The 17,293-nt window shown below is 33.0% G+C and overlaps 1 protein-coding gene across 14 annotated transcripts in view; it reads left to right on the top strand.

The window, feature by feature from the left end:
• The window catches only part of Prr16 (proline rich 16), a 344,117-nt gene that overhangs the window by 120,137 nt on the left and 206,687 nt on the right, over nucleotides 1-17,293 (top strand). For 3 of the 14 annotated variants that reach the window (XR_015444705.1, XR_015444701.1, XR_015444704.1), the window contains one exon: nucleotides 12,635-12,732. The exons of the other annotated variants lie outside the window; for them this stretch is intronic. The gene's annotated coding sequence lies outside the window, so the exon portion shown is untranslated. The remainder of the gene's footprint in view (nucleotides 1-12,634; nucleotides 12,733-17,293) is intronic. 14 annotated transcript variants of the gene reach the window in all.

Raw genomic sequence — 17,293 nt, 5'->3', positions numbered from 1 at the left:
TCTCACTTCATCCACCCCACCTCTTTCACTACATAGTATAACTTTTATTTCCCATAATATGTACATTCTCTTAAGAACTTCAGTTGTGTTACTCAGCACTTCACATTAATGCCTTAGAATATGTGTGTATCAGATACACGTGGACATATCACTTTGATTCCTGGGTTCCCTGTTGTGTTGGAGTTTACTCTCTAGAGAAATAAAGTACAAAAATTATTATTATTTATTTTATTTTTATTTTTTATTTTTGGTACCGGGGATTGAACTCAGGTCCTTATGCTTGCTCAGCAAGTGGCAAAACCACTGAGCTAAATCCTCGGCCCCAAAATTATTTTGATTGATTTACAAAAAATTATCTTGTCTTTAAATGTAATGTACACAACAGTTTTAAGAAATAATAGGCTGAATATCTCGACTTTTTAAAACAATTTGTTATTTCAAGAGACTATCCGTCAATCTAAGAGAAAAACATATTTCCTTTTTTCACCTGTAATATTAAATAATTTTCTAAAGTAATATTTGATAACTATAGTATATGCCTTGTTTTGATCTTTTTATTGTGATTTTAAGCAATTTATCATTGAATGTACATCATTTCTGACAGGAGCTCTCAACATGAGATTAAAACATCCTTCTTTCTCTTATTTCATTTTTGAAATGATAGGCAATCAATGCTTTCATCTTTTTCTATCTAACATAGGGATTTATAGTTAATCATAATAAAACCCAACTTTAGTACTGTTATTTTTAGAATGATGAATTCCAGTAAACTTCTGGCTTAGAATCTGTCTTCTGTTTCCTAGCAATATGACTGTAAATTATTTAACCTGTCTGCTTCAATTGTATCTAATGTAAAATAGTAAAATAGAGATAATAATAAAACTCACTTTATAGGGTTTTAAGGAACTAAATTAGTAACTTTTTAATTTTAATAAGGGATAAAATTAAATTCTTCAGCCCAATTTGGAGTGTTTTTACTATTTAATCTGCAGAAACTCTGAAATGTGTTAAAAAAACAAGTGTGCTCCATTTAACCTGGAACATGCCTAATTTCTGAGTGTTTCTTTTTGGTTTCCACTTTCACACTTCTGCGCATGTCACTCTTTTTTACTAAAATATTCTGTATGTACTTTCCAGTTGTCAGAGTCTGTTAATATTTTCTAATTCCCTGTGTAAGACTCATGGGGTCTCGAGACACGGGACTGTCCAACTCTATACAAACTATTGCCACTTCCCAGAGATTTATTCTGGGGTTGTTGGATTTAGGGCAGGGAGCCTCAATCCGCTGGCCAAAGGAACTGGGCTCTAAATTCGCTTGCCAAGAGGATACCTGAGAGCCTTTTTTTCGGCCAGAACTGCTGTCTTCCAGTAATTTGCCAAAATGACGAACAAAGGGAAAGAGGAGGGAAACCCGGTATATGGTCTAGGCCTTTTAGAAAACATGGAGTTGTTCCTTTGGCCACATACATGCAAATCTACAAAAGGGGTGATACTGCAGACATCATGGGAATGAGTACTGTTCAAAAAGGAATGCCACACAAATGTCTACAATGTTACCCAGCATGCTGTTAGCATTGTTGTAAACAAGCAAGTTAAGGGCAAGGTACTTGCCAAGAGGATTAATGTGCACATTAAGCATATTAAACACTCAAAGAGTCGAGATAGCTTCCTGAAACTGGTCAAGGAAAATGATCAGAAAAAGAAGGAAGCCAAAGAGAAAGGTGCCTGGGTTCAATTGAAGTTCCAGCCTGCCTCACTAAGAGAGAACCACTTTGGGAGAACCAGTGGGAAAGAGCCTGAGTTTTTGGAACCTATTCCCTATGAATTCATGGCATAAGCTGGGCATGTTGCTCTGCCATGCAACACCTAATTAGCAACTGAGTGCCCTAAGCCCTACTTAAAAATAAAAAATCATCCTGTGTTGTAAGGATGATTTTCTTAATTGGACAGGTGTGTGGTGCCTTCACCTCAGAGAAACAAATATTTGGAGCAAATTCTCATTATACCCAGTTAATTGTGTCAGGTCTTTACTCTTCAGTGTTTTTCTTGCAGAAAGATAAGAGATGTATATCCAAATGGCCAAATATTTATGAAATATTTATATTGGATTGAAGAGCCTCTAAATCACCATGGGGACAAGATGTATCAAAATAAATGGAAGTCAGTATATGGCATTTCAGTTAAATAAATTGTTTAAAGCACCCTAAAATAAAGATACCTGAGGACCAAAAGCAGTTCTCTTTTACAGGTATCAATGACAGCAGTTGCATTATCTTCCCCTAGTCAAAGTATATCTGTGATTCTTGATTAATTTGATGTTCTTATTAAGAGCTTTATGTACTATTTTTGTTCTGTCGTGATTTCCAGAAAACATTTAACTGTAAGAATATTTTTCTTTCCTAACAGATTAGCAAAAAGTTAATAACAATATCACGTATAGCTTTCCTACAGTAACATATATATTCATTAGATGTATATGAGGCAAGAAGCCTAGAACTACTATCATAGTCTTTATTTCTTATTCAAGACAACAGCTTGAATTTTTATGTGGTAGTTTGAATATCTATCAGTTTCATCATCAAATTATCTGAAAAGATAAACTAATATAACCAAAGCATTTTATGGGATTATTGTTTTATTATACACAATGATGAAGTGTCATACCACCCTCCCATAAATTTTGGTAACAAACTTAACTTGGTTGCCAACTATATGCTGCTTCCAAAATACTCACTCTCAAACATAAACTTCAGAAGAAAAATACTCTACTTATTACTCTGAAAATGCACATTTAGATTATACAGCAATCCCTTAGAATAAAGGGTGTTGGTTGAATTGATGTTATAAAATACTATATATGGGACCAGCTAATTTGCTTCTGTTTTGCTCTGACAGATAATAGATCAGTCAATATATTTTTATATGCTGGGCATGGTGATGCCTGAGATCCCAGCACTCAGAGGCTGAGGCAGGAGGATCACCATGAGTTCCAGGTCAGTCTAGGCTACATAGTGAGACTCTGCATCAAAATGCCAAGAAGAAAAAAATATGTTTTAATATTGTGCCTTAAGAAAATAGGTTTTTGGTAGGTGGTAGAATCATGATCTTTTACTGTAGTTTATTTTAAGAAGCAATTTGAAATACAGCTGTACTACATCTTATTTACCTTTCTTCTTTCCCTGCTGTCCACTCCACTCTGTTCATGAACAATCCTAAGCAGGATCACAATTCATTGCTTAATTTGAGTTATTATATCTCTATGTCTTGCCTAATTATTGAATTTTATTATAATAATAGTTATTTTATAGTGCATGGGAAAGTATTTGGTTGTATTATGAACATTTTTTAACCCATCTCACATGTAATATTCGAGAATCTCAGTATTAAATGCTGACTACTAAAAAGTGTACTTTTCAGTTTTCTAGAATGGCATGAGAAAATTGAAGCTGACCTTTTTAACATATGCAACTCCTAAGATAATTTACTTCATTTGCAATTTCTTTACAGACTTGAGAAAACACGTTATTTCTAGAGTCTTAGAATGAATTTATAATTTTGTTATACAAACCTCCTTTTGAACAATTAGTGTCCGTCACTTTCATATGAAGAATTTTGATGTCTACTGTTGCTTTATCCCAGCAGTAGTCCCATTTAGAAGAATTTACTTTTTGCAATTTAAGTATGTTTTTAAATTTTTGATCTTTAAAAACTACCTTATCTATTTCCTGTCAAAATGTTGTGTTTTGTAAGCACAGTTCCTGGTTGAGATCCCAGTACAAAGGCCAAGGACTGACAGTTACTGTGAAATTCTAGGAGATTCTTATTAGCATAAGGATGCTTTGTCCTCAAGAGGCAGCAGTCAGCTTTGCGTTCAGGACTTAGAAGTGGCTATTGGAATATTGAAAAGCTTTGTGATGACTTTAAATTGATAGATCTATTTATCTATCTATCTATCTGTCATCTGTCCAACTATCTCTCACGAAACAGATACTCTGCTTTTGATGATTTTCTGTCCATTGGCCAGAGGGATTTGACTGAGCCATGAGCTGAGGAAGTGACTGGTAAAGATGTAAAGAATCTTCTCTTTCCCTAGCTTAGGTCTTGCAGGTCCTCTGTGTACTGTAGTGCAAGTGTCTGAGGCCCACACAAGACCCCACTGGAGGGTGGAGTTAGAACATTTAAACTGTATAATTAAAAATAAACAAACTCAAGCTTGATTATATAGAAAAACTTAGAAATCTACATCTTCCTGAAGCTTGCTATAATATTGAAACATTTATTAATTTGAATATTAAATTAAATCTCTAACTTTTTAATTTTGTCAGTGCCTTTTCAGGGGGAATTTTTTTCATTTTATTTTTCTCTTTTTGGCACAATGAAATATTTCAGCCCTACAAAATTATACAGAATAAGCTAATCATTACCTTTGTATCCATTGCCCAACTTTTTCAAAGCAAATATTTTGTGTACGTGGCTTAAAACATTTTATAACAAATACCACATTTTTAATTCGTATCCCGTGTGAGCTTCCATGATTCCACTCTTCTTCTTCTCTTTCTGTGCATCTGATTATAAACAAAATGCTGAGCTTGGTGTTTATTGTAATGCATTTAAAGTATTTTCTACATATGTATAAATCCATAAGTAATATGCATAATTGTTTTGAATTTTATCTGGCTTATATTGTATGTATTGTGCAAAATGATTTTTCATGCAATACCCTGCTTTCTAGAACTTCTGGTTATAGTTTATGCACTTTTACTACTGGAAGTATTCTCTTAGAGAATATAAAGAATATTCCATTGTATAGATACATTGCAATTTATCTACTCACCTATTGATGAACCTTTATGGTTTTCTAAGTTTTAAGTGGCTGTAAAATGACATCTAGTAAATCTTTGAATGAGTATTTCCCTGATTACAAATGCTTAGTGAAAATATAGTAATTTCATCATATAATTTATATTTTTCTACTGGATTATTTATATTTTCACATTTATTTATGGATTTTATTATATTTATGTACTGGTATTTTATAAGATACATACCTTGAGGGCCCGGGATTTAGCTCAGTGGCACCATGCCTGCCTCAAAGTGCAAGGTACTGAGTTTGATCCCTGGTACCGAAAAAAACCAAACAAACATACTTTGAAAATATCTATTCTGTTGGTTGTTTTGACCATTGTTTGCAGTATATCTTGTAAATTTTAATATTTTTTCACAATTATATCTTACACTTTGTTTCCCAAGAGTCATTAAGAAATCCATTTGTATTTCAAGATCATAAAACTATATTTTTCTATAATTTATTATAACATGGTTAAAGTTTTGCCTTTCATTTAAAAAAAATTTTCTTTTACCATATCTTAGTATATGTGCTGCCAAAGTGAGCACACTTATATCATATCTTTCCCCACTTTTTTTTTCTGAAAGTGATAAAAGTCCTAACAGTCACATTTAAATTTGTAATTTTTTTGGATGTCATTAGAAATTCAGGATCAATTATTCTGATTTACTATCTTTATAGCAAATTATCAAGCACTATACAATCTTACTGACTCATCATGTTAAATATTTACAATATGGGCATATTTCTGATCGTGCCATTCCTTTGCTTTTCTGTGTAACATTATCATACACTGTGAATAATGCATTTTATAAATTTCTATAACTTTATACTGTTTTGATATTTAGGAAGATGATTCCCTCAGACTTATTATGCTTGATCTTCCTTCTGTTTCCCTTCCTTCACTTTCTCCTTCCAAATATGCTGTATATTCCTAGCTATTTTTGTCCCTTTCCATTTCCATTTGAATTTAGTGTAAGTTTGTCAGTGTTTGGGAAAGTTTCTTTGGAATTTGGGGATTTTCTTTTAGATATATAGACTAAGTGGGTTTAAATGCAGTCATGAATATGGATTGTCTCTCCATGAATTCAAATGTGTAGGTCATCTCTATTATCTTATAATGAAGTTTCATAATATTTTTCCATATTCTTAATAATTTAAAAATATTTTTGTTAATTAATCTCTAGGCTACTTCATAAATCTCTCTTCATATTCTGTCATTGTTTTCCTTTTGATATATTTGGGGTTTTTTGTTTTTTTAAATTGACATGATATTTGTCCATTTTTATTGGATACATACATTATAGTAATTGAGTAATTGCACACAATATATAATAATCAAATCTGACTAATAAACATGTCTGTCTCTTAAAATATTAATATTTTTAAGTACTGGAAATGTTATACTCATCTAGTAATTTTGAAGTATATCATTACATTACTTTAACCTCTGACTGCCATATTGTGCTAAAGAACCAAAAGTAATTCTTCTACTCTAATTTATTAAACTTCTCTCTCACTCTATGTCCTGTCTGCCCTTTCCAAAGTAATCTGTAGATTCAATGTAATCCCTGTGAAAACAATAATCACTTTCTTCATGGAAATAGAAAAAATTTCCTAAACTTTATATGGAAACATATATATATATATATATGGAACTACCAGATTGTGGGCATATATTTCATAATTTTTACACATTCTTTTAAAATTATATTATAATTACATTGAAACTCTATTCCTTATTAATTTTTCTTGCCTTAAAATCAAAGAAGTCTGTTATTAATGTAGTCAATTAATTTTGGCTAAGATTTTCCTTGCTCATCTTTTAAAGTTTCTTTCAATTTCTTCATGTTTAAGATGTGATTTTCAAAATCAGTTTATATCATTTTCAGAAATTTTGATATTTGTTTTTTTAAAAAAGTGAATGTAATACAAATATACCATTTATATTCATTATTATATTTCTGTTTTGTGCATTCTATCCTTTTTCTTTATTTCTTTTTTTTCTAATATTTTCCTTTTTCTTTAACTTTCATTTGGCTTAGCAGTTTCAAAAGTCCACTTTCTTGTATCTCTTTAAACGAAAATATAAGAATTTAAAGATTTGTTGCAGTGTTCAAAAACTTCCCACCTTGTTGCAGGTTCTGTTTTATGTCCAACTCAGAAAATAAACTGGGTATACCCTATTTCTTGTGGATTTCTGGAGTGTAAACTGAGATATTCATTTCTGTTGTACTTCTTCCAGAATCAGAAAGGTGTGTGAAAGGTTTCTGCTGCAGAGTTTGGTATTCTGTGAGGAAAATTCATTCTTGAAACTCTTCATGTGCAAAAAAGAGCTATTAATCCTAGGAAGGTTATACTTCATCAAAAATTTTTTTTTCCTTAAGAAGAAATATTCTTTGTGTTCCAGAAAATGTGTTCAGGTATAATTCACATACTTTACAATTCATGTATTTGAACAATTCAGTATATTATGAAATTATTAATTTTTTAAAATTATATTTGGATATATATAAATAAAAATTACCATTTTACATTTTAGTGCACAATTCAGTGGTATTAATTACTGTCATAATATTTGTGACCATTACTACTACCTACTTCCAAAATTTGTCCATTGCCCAAACAAAATACTCTACAACCATAAGTAACAATTCCCCATTCTCCCTTCTTCTCATTCCCTGATAACCTCTTTTATACTATACTTTCTTAAAAACTTGATGTTTTTGATCAACAAAGACAGAAGAGATCACATTGCTTCTCTTGTTTTCTCTTTTCAAATTGTTTAGAGATATTAGCCACAGATTATTGTAGAAATATGTGATATACTCTGAATGAAGACCCATTTAGCCAAGATTTTAGATAATAAAGTTTCAGTGTTAAAGCAAAACAACAGTGGAAGTAAGTCTAAACAATCTATATTTCTATTTCCTTTTTTTTGCATATGAAATAAGAATTACTTACAAATTTTAACAGTGCTTTGTTGAAAATTAAATGTTATATGTCCCACGCTACTCATGTAATTAAAAGAAAAGTAAAAAATATGTGTCATTTGTGTCATCCAGAAACCTTCACTCCATTTTCTTTTCCATTTCTCTGGATTCTTACTGGAATGACAAAATTTCAGCATTTGTGGAGAGCTGGCACAGTTTCAATTGCTTCCGGTGCTCCAGAGCTACTTTTGCCCTACACTTAGTTTTCCAAGTTCTCAGTCCTCCCTGACCCTTGTCTCTGTGATTGTGTGGTTTGCCTTTCTCCTCTGCCTGTGTGATGTAAATATGGACTTTTAAATCTGGCAGCTCTGCACAGTCCTACCCCAGATTGCATGACCCTGTCACAGGGCCCCTGAGCACTCTGCACCATTGTGCTACAAAGGCAGATGGAAAGCAGCTCCTTACCATGTAATGTATGGATGTGAGGTTGGAAAGGTTTTCTCCATTTATGTTTTTCTATTTGATAGTGTCAATTCAACAAATTCTGTTTCACTATGACAGTAACAAGTTCAAAATTAAATACTGCCTTGAAATATTTTATCTAAAAACTACAGTCTTTACTTAAGCCCTGAGTACTGAATATGACTGCATGAGATTTCAGGTAATATTAAGTTTAAATACACTTAAAAAAACCCCGAAACATACAGGCTATTTGATTTTATTCTCTTTGAAACTAAGATGCTAAGATGCTAATAAATATTAGTGAAGTATATATATAACATTACTTCCAAAACCCCTTAAAGTGATCTTTTATGAGTATCAATGCATATTTTCCTTTGAGGTTGAGTCCACGTGATCAGGCAGATTTTGATCCTGAAAGCTCATACAGAATTTGCAGTTCACTGAAGTGATGGATTGATTAAGAAGTTACTGTAACTGTACTGTTTTCTGTAGTTTAAACTCTTATTGGACAAAGATAGATGAGTGCTGCTCATACTTTATGAAGATTCCAGGTAAATAGTGCAGCTAATAGTCCAGCACAAATTAAAAGCATACCATGCAGTTGATTACTATCATTAACACAAGGATTATGGCTAAAAGGCATCTTGCACGGTCTGAGGAAAGTGAAGAAAATCTAGAAAAGCATTCATTTTAAAGCAAAGATCTTGTTTTGTTATTTCATTGCCAACGTTTTTAGTAATCACAGAATATATAAAACTGAAATTAGTATTTTATAAATATAAAATATTAGGTTTTATAATTAGGTATTATATTACCATTTTGTACATACTTTAGCTGAAATTAAAACTTGAAAGCTTATAAATTTATTTTTTCTTGTTTTTTTTCTTTCCTTAAATCTTGAAATGTTTTGTTTTACAGAGGTCATGCCTAGTATTTTTTAGTAATTATTTATGCATATGACTAAAATTTATAAATTAATCAACACAAAGATATTACCAAATAATTTACATGTAGACTTCCATTTGGGACAAAATAAAACATAATCCAAACATATAGGTGCTTTAAATATATGATCAATTTCAAAAATCTATTTATATTGTAGGCTTTCCTGAGATCTTTGTTCAACTTCAACAATATAGTGATATGCAGATACTTGATAAATACTCTTTCTTTAAGTTACTAACAACATTTAAATGATGGCCATTAAAATGTAATTGAACTTTATTTTAACTGTTTATACACAGGCACATGGCTTATTTAAAAATATGGACTATCCCGATTTCTTTCTGTCCTGCAGTCTTAGAACTGAGCGTTAATTAGGTGAATTTACCCGATAAACAGATTGTCTTTGATTTTCAGAGGCCCCTACTACAAAGATAAGTAAGACGTTATCATTTCCCTGAAGGAACTTTTAGTTCAGCCAGTTGAAAAAATGATTGCTGTTTGAATAGAGCTTTCCTTAGGAAAGCGTTTTCACACACATTCATTCAACTGATGGATGTTTGTAGCTTGTGGGCTATGGGTGTATGTTTGATTATGGATAAATCTGATGGTTTATTGCAAAGATATATTTTTTCTTCTATAAGCACACTGTGACCCTGTGCATGTACAGATTTTACCAAGCCATATCATTGATGGTGAGAGATACAAGGTACTGTGGCAAGCTCTGTGTAAAACTTAATTCTTGAGAAATCTATTTAGCATTCAGTTCTTATACTGTGTGCCTTTTGCATCTTGTTGGACAGATAAGTAAATGCCCAGGGTGGAGTTATCAAAAAAGATTGTGGTTGTTGATTAATTCTCCAAAGGCTAAAAATGTAAATGCGTTTGTCAAGAATTCAGGTTGGTACTCTCCCCTCTAACAAATTATCCTTTGTTGTTTCTTAACAGCAAATGCCAAGCATAGTGTTTAGATGTTTTCCTTCCACACTGGATAATCCTCTGGGTAATTGAAATACAGTTGAATGACTCCCTTCAAACATTTATCAGATAATTTTCAAAACTTCTTCTTTAGTTTGGTTAACCTAGTCTGAGACTGTCTAAGACACATGAGGGGAATGAAGGAAGCAATTGTTCAGCTCGTGGTTGGCAGGAAAATTCTATTGCTGAATAAGTTCACAAGTTATGGCTGGAATGCTTTGGTGATAGGTTTTTCCACTGTGCAAAGCCAGATAATCACAGCCAAGGAGCAGAACAGAATCTCTGCTGTCAACATGGAAAAAGTGGTGGTAATTATGAAGCCGGGGGAATCTGGCAGTACACTTAGAATTTTGTTCTTGTACTCTGCTGCAAGGAAGAACTTGTGCACACCACCTATTGCATCTTGGTATTGCAGACCATTGCAATATGGAGCATATGTGCTATGGATAAATGGTCAAGCTTCAGTATCAGCTTCCCAATTCTCCATTCACAATGTTTGGAAAACCTCTGTCAGTAAAGACTCTGACCTGTGTTGCTCATGTAGTACTCTTTCAACATAAACAAGAGCTTTAAAAGTATTAAATCCTTTTAATATATGAACTTATTTCTCACTTTAACTCCATGAAGCTGGTGCTTCTTTTTGGGGAAAAAGTGAGGCACAGGGGAGTAAACACCTTGCTGTCATGACACACTGAATATGACTGTCGAAGCTGTACCTCTACCCCCATTCTCCTGTGTCTTATTATAAGGGCTGAAGAAAACATTAGTGTTCACGAGAAAAATCTATATTTCCTTCCCCAGGCCCTAATGGATTTTTTATGTTTATTTTTAATAAGCATATTTTGGGGGGCAGGGGAGAACAGAAGTATGTAAATTCCTTCAAAAGTATTAATACAGTGTGAGTATAATTTTTATCATTTTGAAGTGATTTTCCACTTTAGGATTATAATTTTATAAATCTCTGATTTCTTTCAGTACTGTTAGGAGTACTCAATATAGATTTAATATGAAATCTGATTGGAAAATTTGATTACTGTCCTGATTTTTGACTCGATTTTATTAAATGATTTAACATAGAATTAATACTAATAATGCCTATACAATCCTATTTATGAGGTTACTATTTTAAATTAGAATGTTACAAACTTTATAATTAATTATTAATAGAAATATTTGCTATAATCCTATATGCACAATGTGTAGACAGGGATTCTGTACATTTTATTTATTTTCATATTCTCAACAATTACAAGGGTTCTTAGCACATAGTTGGTGCTCAACTAGTATTTGCTGAAAGTATTTATGAACAGATGAAGTTAAATACTTTCAGTTCATTAAAATGTAAACTTCTGTTCTTCTCTACTAAGTATTCCAGGTTACTGTTGATAAAGAAAGTCAGTAATAGCATTGGAAGCAGCAAAAAACTGAGAAAACTGTGTCAGTCCTTAATTCACACCGTAGGCTGGCTCTTCTGAGCTCTCTGAGGAAAGCACTTTCTCACTCATCTCTACCTTATTAGTACTGACTATCATGGTATCCAATAAGTAGCTAATGAAAATGTGAGTGAATAAGTGAGTAAACTAAGCAGCTTAAGCTCTTATCCTCTTATTCATATCTATTTTAAACAATTCCTAAGTACAGCACCTCTTGCACTTGGTACAAGGCAGGGACGAGGACAGACCCCACCTCCACCCCAGGAGCAGCAGTCTAGCACATCTGGGTTAAGCACAATCTCACAGCCTGTGACCTCCAACTGCCCTTTGAGACTTAGCATCTTCAGAGTGTCACCAACCGGGAGATCATTTATCTCTGTCTTAAGACTTCATCATTCAGATTTAGTGTGGTTTTTGTTAACATCACTTCAGAGTATGATTCTCTGAGATTGGCTCAACCCATTGGTACCGCAAACAGTAAGCTTAGGTTTCATTAGATAAGACTTGCAGTCAAGTATCTGAGCATAGTCCTCTTGTTTTTAAGGGCTACTCTGCACCACCACACCATCTGGGGTGTTTGTATATTATTTTCTGTTTCATAGTTGACTGCTCTTTCTGCCCCTTTTCTTCCCAATTATTGTCCCTAGAACTAGTCCTAATTTATCTGTGTAAGCAGCAGTACTAAATAGTGATAGCTCAGTGTTAATCTTAAGAAAGTTAGTAATGTTTGATCTAATATTGTTCTCAGAAAAAAATATATGCTTAGTTCTTGAAAACTTGATTGATTGATCTGTACTCAGATTTCTCATGTTGCACTCACAATATGTGGTACCTCACATGCATTTCTTTCATAGATAAGTTCGTGTGTTGACTCCTCCTCTCGTCCATCCATGTACAAATCTTGTCATTACACCCTGTGCTTCATACTTGCTAACACCCTCCACTCCATTCATAATTTCTTGCACCTTGTTCGGTTTGATGTTTTTGGAAACTCTAAAGTAAATATACGATATTTAAAGGCTTTCTAATTTCTTTAACAGAAGCTCCATAATCTACTCCCACTTCCCCACATGATGAATCAGGGAAACAGTGCTGCAGGCAGACAGTGACACCAGGACACCAGGAAGTGCCTGAGAAGGTCAGCCCCACCTTGGCATACTGTTTTCAGGAACTTGGACAGCATATATCAGGACTCTAAGAAACATGCAAGTCCAACATATCATTTCCTACTCAAAATATGAACAAAAGTTGTGATTAACAATAGATATCATTGGATATTAAAGTTACTAAATAATGGCTATGAATAACAATTCCAATGCTAGTTATATAAATGTCATATTTTCACTTTGTGTTTTAAGTTTAAATGCCACAGAGGAAAATAATTGCAATAAATATCATGAATTTCATCTATATTTATTGTGCTTTTAGGATTCCAAAGATATTTTATAGAATATTTATGGCATTTTTAAATGAAAAGATTTAAATTTTAATTTGTCAGGATTCATGCGTTCATGTTAGAATATTCTATCAAAAATTAGTTTACATTTTGATAATTTATCTTCTATGTATTGACTGTGAGAAATTAAATGGGCAATTAAAAATTCCTGAAAAGGTGTACTATTAACCAAATACTAAGTCAATGCTCACTTGTTTCTCAAAGATAGATTTTTGATACATAGAACCCCTTCATAATTCAGGGATAGTCTTCATTACACCATGTGTGACCGAGAGAAGGATTTTTACTCTTATATAGCACTTTTTTTTTTTTTGGTACCGGTCATCGAACTCTGGACCTTGTGCTTGCGAGGCAGGAAGCGGAACCACTGAGCTAAATTCCCAGCCCAAGGATTTTTTACTCTTAACAGCTGTGAATTTCTGATGAAGAGAAAACATGTACAGTCAAGGTCAACATTCTTTTGTTGCATTTTTCTCTTTTCTTATCATAAGACGCTGCAAGAAAGGGTTTTATTGGTCTTAATATTTTTCTATAGATGAAATAATATGGATTTATTGCTTATTAATTTCTGATGCTTCTCAAACAATAATTTCAACTTTCCTATCTACATAGGACTCATTATTGTTTATGTTAAATGTGGATACTAAGTTTTTTTACATCCATATCTTGAAGAAGCCATGATCAGCCAACTATTGGATATAAAAAACAAACTTATTATATGTAGAACCTAAAATAAAAAGTGTGGGTAATGCTAAGCACTGGAGATATACTGACATGTTTACAATCACTCTTTTTATTCAATCAGCTAATTATATCCTTCTGTTTAAGAACATTATTTGAAATGACTTCTTGTGGGTAGTATTGCTTTTGTAGTTGAGCACCTGTTAAAAATGTTTCTATATGAATGTACAGTAGATGTGAAATTGCAATTAATAACTTGTAAGAATATAGTAATTAGGGCCGGGGATTTAGCTCAGTGGTTTCGCCACCTGCTGCGCAAGTGCAAGGACCCGAGTTCGATCCCTGGTACCAAAAAAAAAAAGAATATAGTAATTATACTTTATCAGTTTTTAGGAGATGCTTCTTGAGTTAGTTCTTTGTTTTAATGTGTTCTAATTGTAAAACAAGAGGGAATGTTATTTAGAACTTAGTTATATTTCTCAATCAAATTCTAATTGGATTAAGTAAAAAAGAAATTATTCTACATCATGTTAAATGGAAAACTACACTGTGGAAAGTAAGGCTAAATTATTGACTATATTAGGATAATAAAAGAAAAAATTTAAATCCCTCTATATAATATTGCTGATAAGCAGGACCCATTAGAAATATTTGAAATTTTTGTTTTCTTTCTTTACTTTTAAAAATAATGTGAATTCACCAAGAAATTAATTAACTATCCAATTTTAAAATATGTTGTGAAAATTTAAGATTTCTCAATTTCAAACTCTAGCACAAATATTAACTTCCCAATTAATATTTCACAATTTATATATTCAAATGGAGTTCCTAAAAGTTTCAGCTAGCTTAATGTAACAGACAGTTCAGTATACATTTCCCATGTATTATGTTTGATATGGCTTTTATAGAAAAAAATAGAAAAGGAATGCTGTAGGGCCAGTATAAAATCTTAATGACCTACAATCATACAATATCCATCTTTACCTAGAAGGCGTTAGATTGATGCACATGTTGTTTGAAGTTGGAAAGTTAGTGCCAATTTGGCAATATACTCAGAAGCCACTGCCTCTAGATATTACATGATTCCCTGTTATCTCCTCAGATGAAGTATTTTATTCCCTTTAGATCACTGGTGTACTTATCAAACAGTGAGAGAAACCTTTAAACTTGGTTACAGTTTTTATAGGAAAAAATCTAAATGCTTATCTCAACTAAATTTGGTTGATTAAAAGTGATGAATTCACTGATAAAGCCATTATAAAGTTGACTCCTAAAGATAGTAGTAAAGAATTTGCAATGTCTTCCCATGATTATTATAGGGATTGTAAATTTTCTTAAAATATCTAAAGTATTTACTGCATTGTGCAAAACACAAAACCTGCCACTTAATGTAGGAGTGATTTTAATCACATTGGTAGTTCCTGAAGATTAAAACAATTAGAGTTCAATTCAATAGCAGTTGTCACTAAAAATGGGTTATTATATTCTAACATACTAATGAAAATTATATACCATAGTAAAAGGGAAATACAGAAACTTGAGGAGCTTACTGAATGTCAGCAATAGGAAAATTTCTACTAAATACCCAATTTAAACTATAATAAAACAGTACTTTTTAAAAATTCTTTTGTTGGTACATTTTAGGTATACAACACAATTGCATTTCTCATTGGGAACTGTACCTTTACATAATGCATCTTGGTTCTTATTTTTTCTCCATTCCTAGCCCTCCCTTCACCCCCTCCACCCTTCCCTATTTACAAAGACTTTATTTCCATTTTTTCCATTTCTCAGCATTTTTCCTTTCCCTTCTTTCCTTTCCCCTGCCCCTCCCACCACCCCTACCCCTTTGGACCCTTTCTTCCTATTTTCCATTATCAATTATTCATTCTAATAATTGGTACACTTTAGGTATACAATATAATGACATTCATAATTGGAAGTTTGTACGTTTACATAGTCTCTCTTGGTTCTTATTTTTCACCCTTGCCCAGCCCTCCCTTCAACCCCTCCATTCCTCCCTATTTACAAAGATTTTGTTCCTATTTTTCCATTTTCTCATATTAATCCCAATCCTTTCTATCATTTCCCCTAGTCCTCCCACTTCCTTCCACTTTGCCCCTTTTCTTCCTATTTCACTTTACCTATTATACATTTTAGTCCTTATTTACACTTTCAGTTTCTCACACCAGAGAAACTATTCAGTATTTATACATGTGTGTCCTATTTATTTCACTTAAGAGTATTGCCTCAATGTGCATCCACTTAGCTATAAATGTCTCTAATTTCTCATTTTTTATGGCTGAGTAGTACTACATTTTATTAAAAAAAAAACACATTTTCTTTATCCAGTCTCCAGTTGATGGGTATTTGGGCTGTTTCCAAGTTTTAGCTATTACAAACTGTGCTGCTATGAACATGGGTGCACATATATCACTGTGGTATGATTCTTTTAATTCTTTGGGGAAGATCCCCAGCAGGGGAATAGTTGGGTTAAATGGGACTTCCAGACCTAGTTCTTTGAGGTATCTCCATACTGATTTCCACAGTGGTTGCACCAGTCTACATTCCCACCAGCAGTGGAGCAGGGTTCCTCTTTCCCCACAGCCCCACCAGCATTTCTTATTGGTGGATTTCATGATAGCAGCCATTCTTTCTGGAGTGAAGTGGATGTCAGCATTGTTTTCATTTGCATCTCTCGAATGACCAGTGATGTTGAACATTTTTTCATGTATTTATTTGCTATTTCTACTTCTTTGTCTGAGAAATGTCTGTTCATTTCAGATGCCCATTTTCAGATTGGGTCTTTAAATTTGGGGGGTCTGATCTTTTTAAGTTCTTTATAGATTCGAGATAGTAGATCTTTGTCTGAGGAAGAGCAGGTGAAGATTTTTTCCCACATTGTGGGTTGTCTCTTCACACTGCTGGTGGTTTCTCTTGCTGTGCAGAAGTCTTTTAATAAGAAGAGATCCCACTTGTTGATTGTTTGTGCTAGTTCACAGGCAACTGAGGTTTTGTTCATAAAATCTTTTCCTACACCAATGTCTTCAAGAATTCTACCTAACCTCTGTTCCAACTGGTTCAGAGTTTCTATTTTAATATTTAGATCTTTAATCCATTTTGATTTTAGTTTAGTGCATGGTGAGAGATATGGGTCTAGCTTTAATCTTTGGCAAGTTGAAGCCCAATTTTCCCAGCACCATTTATTAAAGAGACTATCTTTCCTCCAGTGAGGGTGTTTGGCTCCTTTATCAAAGATGAGATGGCTGAGCATATCTGACATTGTTTCTGCATCTTCTAATCTGTTCCACTGGTCCTCAAGCCTGTTTCTTTGCCCGTACCGTGCTGTTTTTATCACAGTAGCTTTGTAGTATAGTTGCAGATTGGGGATTGTGATATCCCCTGCCATGTCTCTGTTACCTAGCATTGCTTATGATATTCTGGGTCTCTTCTTGTTCCAAATGAATTTTTGGATTGTTTTCTCAAGGTCCATGAAGTATGCTGCTGGGATCTCAATTGGAATTGCATTAAATCTATATAGCAGTTTTGGGAGTATGGCCAT

The sequence above is a fragment of the Heterocephalus glaber genome, unplaced genomic scaffold (assembly GCF_053883595.1).
Source record: "Heterocephalus glaber isolate CG9 unplaced genomic scaffold, H.glaber_assembly_v1.0 deba00001606, whole genome shotgun sequence".
Taxonomy (NCBI): domain Eukaryota; kingdom Metazoa; phylum Chordata; class Mammalia; order Rodentia; family Bathyergidae; genus Heterocephalus; species Heterocephalus glaber.
Note: the sequence above shows the minus strand (reverse complement) of the source record. Positions and strands in the feature narration are given on the sequence as shown.